The sequence below is a fragment of the Mesoplodon bidens genome (assembly GCF_964165515.1).
Source record: "Mesoplodon bidens genome assembly, chromosome: 2".
NCBI classification, from domain to species: Eukaryota; Metazoa; Chordata; class Mammalia; order Artiodactyla; family Ziphiidae; genus Mesoplodon; species Mesoplodon bidens.
This window is the reverse complement of record NC_138177.1, coordinates 142,105,553-142,111,778: the sequence shown is the minus strand read 5'-3', so window position 1 is coordinate 142,111,778 and position 6,226 is coordinate 142,105,553.

Sequence of the window (6,226 nt, the reverse complement as noted above, 5' to 3'; positions counted from 1 at the left end):
TTCACTTATTTAAAGTATATCATTCTGTCATTTTTAGCATATTCACAGAGTTGTACAACCATCACTACAATCAATTTTAGAACATTTTCATCTCCAGTAGAAAGGCTGTACCGATTAACAGTCACTCCCCTTTTCCCTCAACCCCTTAACTTCCCCCAAATCCTAGACAAAACCATAATCTACTTTCTGTCTCTATAGATTTTTCTATTCTGGACATTTCATATAAATGGAATCATATAATATGTGGCCTTTTGCTTAGCATAATGTTTTCAAGATTTATCCATGTTCCAGAACCTGTCAGTACTTCTTTTTATTGCTGAATACTATTCCAGTATATAGATGGATCACATTTTATTTATTCATCAATCAGTTGATAGTCAATTGGGTTTTTTCCACTTTTTAGCTATTATGAATAATGCTGCTATGAACATTTGTGTATAAGTCTTCGTGTTGACATATGTTTTCATTTCTCTGGGGTATTTACCTAGGAGTGGAATTGCTGGGTCATGTAGTAACTCTGTGTTTAATCATTTAAGAAACTGACAGGATATTCTCCAAAGTGGTTGCACCATTTTACATTCCCACCAGCAGAATGTGAATGTTCCAGCTTCTCCACATCCTCACCAGCACTTGTTTTCATCTATTTGGATTATAGCCATTCTGGTGAGTGTGAAGTGGTATCTCATTGTGGGTTTTATTAGCTTATGTTTTAAATTAGACCACCTCGAACGTATTTTCCAAATCTAGTGACACCTATCCAATTATCTTCATGTGACAGAATAACTGACAAAAAAGGAATGGGAGCTAGGATTGGAGGAGGTGGACATGAGACAGTGGGGTAGGTGCTGAAAGGGAGAGAGTTCAGGGTGTTTCAGGAGACACAACGGGGGCTTGATAAACAAAGAGATGAAGGGAGCCTCCAGCAGAGAATAGAGCTCGGGGGACTGCTTGAGCGGAATTGGTTACAAGTATATCTTCTTTCTGGGAGTCTTCCATTGCAAAGAAGACAGGGCCACTGAATACGCAGAATCACATTTGGTATTTATGATATTAAGTGGAAAACAGTTAAATATAATCTTAATGCTGCTAGGATTATAGCCATATAAAAACATGTCTGTGTGTAGATAGGCCCTGAAAGAGAACAGGGGAAAATAAACACACTTCTGTTAGGGAGCTAGGATGGTGGGGTTTAAGAAAATGTTTATTTCTTTTTCTTTTTTCCTTTATTGATATCATACTGTTTGTGCAATACCAAGTTGTTGGGCAGGAACCAAAAAAAATTCACGTTAGCAGCCCCTCACTTCTTACCAGCCCTCCTCATGCCTCATGCTTCAGCCACACTAAGCCTCCCATTGGTCTCAGACATGTCTGAGCTTTACTGTGACTCTGTACCTTGCAAATGCCATCCTCCATCCTCAGAATGCCCTTGGCTCTCCAGCACATCCTCTGCCAAATTGGTCCTTGTTCTTTTTAGCCCAGCTCAAATGTCCCCTCCCATGAAGCCACGCTCATGGGGTCTCCCCGGAAGAATGCGTCATCCCTTCCTCCATATTCCGCTACTCCCAGCTTTGGCTTCTGTTTTGGCCAGCGAGGGGCCTGACACATAATGTGTTATTTCTGGAGACTGCATTGTTCCCTCCCGGCACCCGCACCTTTGCAAGGTGACTTTGTAGCGTCTCCTGTCAAGAGGCGGAGCCTATTTCTCCCCTCCTAACTGGCCCTCCTCCTGCCTCTAGACTCCACTCATTCCCTCCAGTCCATTCTCCTCACTGTAGCCAGTGATTTTTTTCATGTACAAGTCTGATCATATCCCTGCTTAAAATTCCTCAGTGGTTTTCCATTAACTTGGAAAACAGTCCATACTCCTCAGTGTGACAGTTGTGGCCTTGATGGAGCTGGCCCTGCTCATCTTTTCAGCCCCACCTCTCTTAACAGCTTACCCTGAGGAAGTTGCCTCTGCTTGGAGCATAAGCCCCTCTCCACCCTTTCAGCTATCTTCTGCTCAACCTTCAGGTTTCAGATAGACTGCACCTCCTCTCACCCCACCCCTCTGAGGCTGAGTTAGTTGGTGCCCCTCCTGTGTATGCCCAGAGCATCCTGACAATCTAACCTTTATCGCAGTGCTTTTCAGTTTCTGCAACTGTCTCCATTACTAGATTGTGGCTATATTCCCTGTGCTGTACGATACGCCCTTGTAGCTTATTTTATACATACTAGTTTGTACATCTTAATCCCCTACCCCTATCTTGTCCCTCCCTCTTTCCCTCTCCCCGCTGGTAACCAATTAGTTTGTTTTCTGTATCTGTGAATCTGTTTCTTTTTTGTTACATTCACTAGTTTGTTTTATTTTTTAAATTCCTCGTATAAGTGATATCATACAGTACTTGTCTTTCTCTCTTTGACTTACTTCACTAAGCACAATACCCAAGTCCATCCATGTTGTTGCAAACGGCAAAATTTCATTTTTTTCCTTGTTCTTTTTTGTGTGTGTATCTGTTATAGATTTTTGGTTTGTGGTTACCATGAGGTTTATACATAGCAATCTTTATGTATACATGATCGTTTTTAGTTGCTGATCTCTTAATTTCAAATGAATTTTAACACCCCTGCATTTGTACTCTCCTCCTATCACGATGACTGTCTTTGACATCATATTTTACATCTAATTGTTTTGTGTATCCCTTAACTACTTATTGTGGATATAGATGATTTTACCACTTTTTTCTTTTAACCTGCCTACTGGCTTTGTGTGTGGATGATTTCCTACCTTTATAGTATATTTGCCTTTACTGGTGAGCTTTTTCCCTTCATAATTTTCATGTTTCTATTTGTGGCCTTCTCTTTTTCACTTAGAGTTCCTATAACATTTCTTGTAAAGCTGGTTTGGTGGTTCTGAACTTTTGCTTTTGATCTCTCCATAAAATCTGAATGAGAGCCTTGCTGGGTACAGTATTCTTGGTTGCAGGATTTTTCCCTTTCATCACTTTAAATGTATCATGTTGCTCCCTTCTGGCTTGCAGAGTTTCTGCTGAAAAGTCAGCTGATAGACTTATGGGAATTCCCATGTATGTTATTCCTTTCTTTTTGCTTTCCCCTTTCTGCTTTTAATAGTCTCTCTTTATCTTTAATTTTTGCCATTTTAATTACAGTGTGTCTTGGTTGTTCCTCTTTGGGTCAATCCTGTATGGGTCTCTCTGTGCCTCCTGGACTTGGATGACTGTTTCCTTTCCCAGATTAGGGAAGTTTTCAGCTATTATCTCTTCAAATGTGTTCTCTGCCCCCTTTCTGTCTTCTCCTTCTGGGACTCCTATAATGTGAATGTTTGTTAGTATGCTTGATGTTGTCCCAGAGGTCTCTTAAACCCGTGCTCATTTCTTTTCATTCTGTTTTCTTTTTCCTTTTAGCATCAGTGATTTCCACTACCCTGTCTTCCAGCTCACTGATCTGTTCCTCTGCATCATTTGGTATACTTTTGATTCCCCCTGGTGTATGTTTCATTTCAGTTATTGTATTTTTCATCTCTGTTTGGTTCTTTATATTTTCTAACTCTTTGTTAAAAACTTCTAACTTTTGCTCTGTGCATCCATTCTTCTCCCGAGTTCTTTGATCATATTTACGATGACTATCCTGAACTCTTTCTTGGGTAGATTGGTGCTCTCCACTTCACTTAGTTCTTCTTCTTAGCTTTTACCTTGGTCCTTCATCTGGAACATGTTCTTCTGTTGCCTTACTTTGCTTAAATTGCTGTTTGTATTTTTATGTATCGGGTAGGTTAGTTGTTTCCTGACCTTGGAGAAGTGGCCTTCTATAGACGTCCTTTGTGTCCCAGCACCCCACTCCCCTCTTGTCCCCAAGCTATATGCTCTAGGGTTTCCCCCTATGAGGGCTGCATGGGTCTTTCTGTTTGGCAGGCTATGTGGGCAGTCTGGTAGGCTTGGGTAGCCCCCAGTCCAATTGGTTGCCAGGCCCCACCTTACGCAGAGGCTGCTGGCTGTTGGTTGGCAGGGCTGTCACGAGGCAGCTGACTGCACAACCCCAGGCAGCCCTGGGGCTAGTACTGGCTCACTAGTGGGTGGAGCCATGATCCAGAAGACTCCAGGATTGTAGTCTGCCCACTGGTGGGCGAAGCCAGGTCCTGAGGTGTCAGACTACTGGCAGGCAGAGCTGCGTTCTGGAGTATGTTTGCAGGGCACCAGGATCCCAGAGCTGCTGTTGTATCACTTCTGGGGTGGGGGAAGGGAGATTCCTGACATGGGTGGAGTGTGGGGTGTCCCAAAGCTTTGTTGGCCTGCAGGTGGGCACGGCCAGGGCCCAGCTGGTCCCAGGGCAGCCTGCTGTGGGCCGACTGGGTCAGCAGGCTGTGGGATTGTGGATTTCTTCCCTCTGGTGTCTGTCGCCTTGTGGGTGAGGCTGGTCCAAAGGTTAGAGCAGACTTCATGGAGGGCAGGGTTGGGGCCCAGGGGGTTCTGGGACTGGTGCCTACCCACTGGTGGGTGGAGCTGGGCCCTGGGCCCTCTGGTGGGCAGGGCAATGTCCAGAGGTGGCTCTGGGCTCATGAGGTCTTTAGCTTGTGTGCTGACAGGAGGGACTGTGTCCCCACCCAGTTAGTTGCTTGGCCTGAGGTGTCCCAGCCCCAGTGCCTAGAGGCTGTTGTATGGGGCCAGGTCTTGGTGCTAATGAGCCAGAGGACAGGACCCACAGTGGTGCCCACCAGCGCCAGGGGCCATGCGGTAGAAGCAGCTCCCAAGAGTGGCTACCACCAGTGTCTATGTCCCCAGCGGAGCCACAGTCGCCCCCCCACCCCCACCAGGAGACTCTCCCAAGACCAGCAGGTAGGTCTGGCCCAGGCTTCTATCAAATTAGTGCTTTTGCCCTGGGTCCCAGAGCATGTGAGGTTTTGTGTGCCCTTTAAGTTTCTTCTTTCCCCAGTTTTGTGGGACTCCTGAAACCAAGCCCCTCTGGCCTTCAAGGCCAATTGCTCTGTGGGATCTTCTTCCCAGTACAGGAACTCCTGTGGGAGGATCCTCTGCAATATAATTACCCTCATTTGTGGGTCATCCAGCTGGGGGTACAGGACTTGACTGTATCATAAGCCTGCCTCTCCTACCCATCTCGTGTGGTTCCTTCTTTATATCTTTAGTTGTAGATCTTTTCCAGGAGGTTCCCATATTTTTCATTGACGGTTGTTCTACAAACAGTTGTGATCTTTGTGTGCTCGTGAGGGGAGGTGAGCTAAGGGTCTTTCTACTCTGCCATTTTGACCAATTTATCAGTCATGAAACATCTTTGATTGATAGATTTAATTCCCAGTTACCTTTGGGGGTATTTTTTTGGTTGCTGTTCCTATTGTAAATGGTATTTTCTCTTGAATTGTGTTTTACAAGTTGCCAGTGTACTGAAATGCATTTGATTTCTGTATATTGATCTTAAATCCAGCACCTGATAATGCTTTTGGATTCGCTAAGTGGAAAATCAAAATCTGTGAAACGTGAGTTATTTCTTCCTTTTTAGTCTTGTACCTTACTTTCTTTTCAGTCTAAGTGCTGCGGCAGGGGCGGTGTAGGGACAGTGAGTGATCCAGGATATCCTCATCTCACCCCAGTCGTGAATGGAATACTTCAAACATTTCATTTGCTCCAGGTTTCCTGTAGCTATCCTTTGTGAGGTAAGGGTAGTTCCTTTCTGCTCCTAGTTTGACAAGCGTGTCTGTGGTTTGTTGCTGAATTTTACCGAATACTTCTTCTGCATCTATTGACATCATCTATTTTCCATCTGTTACTGATTATTTGGGTTCCCCTACTCCCTACAAGATGAGAAAATAATTTACAATATAAGGAAAACCTTGAGATCCTTTTAGTGCTTGCCTTTATAACACATACTGGCTAGTACGGAGACTAAAACCCAGAAAGCCTGTTTGTTTATCCAGCCCAATGCTCCCTTGTTTGCTTTCAGGCCAGGCAATGGACCGTTCTAGTCGGTGGGGGCTGGTGGAGCTGCTGGCCGAGGGAGGCCAAAGAAGCCCTGCTGTGTCAGGTGCAGAAGGCACAGGCCCAGGGGCCGGGAACATGGGGGACCTAGAAGACACGTGACAGCTGCCAGACTGGAGAGGGGACAGGGCAGGCATCTCTTCCCCACCCTTGGCCATGGCCAGCTTTACCTGCCTCTGAGGATCCCCTTCCTTGAGCTCCACAACCAGCCTTGAAGTGGGCAGACTCTTTCCCAGAGG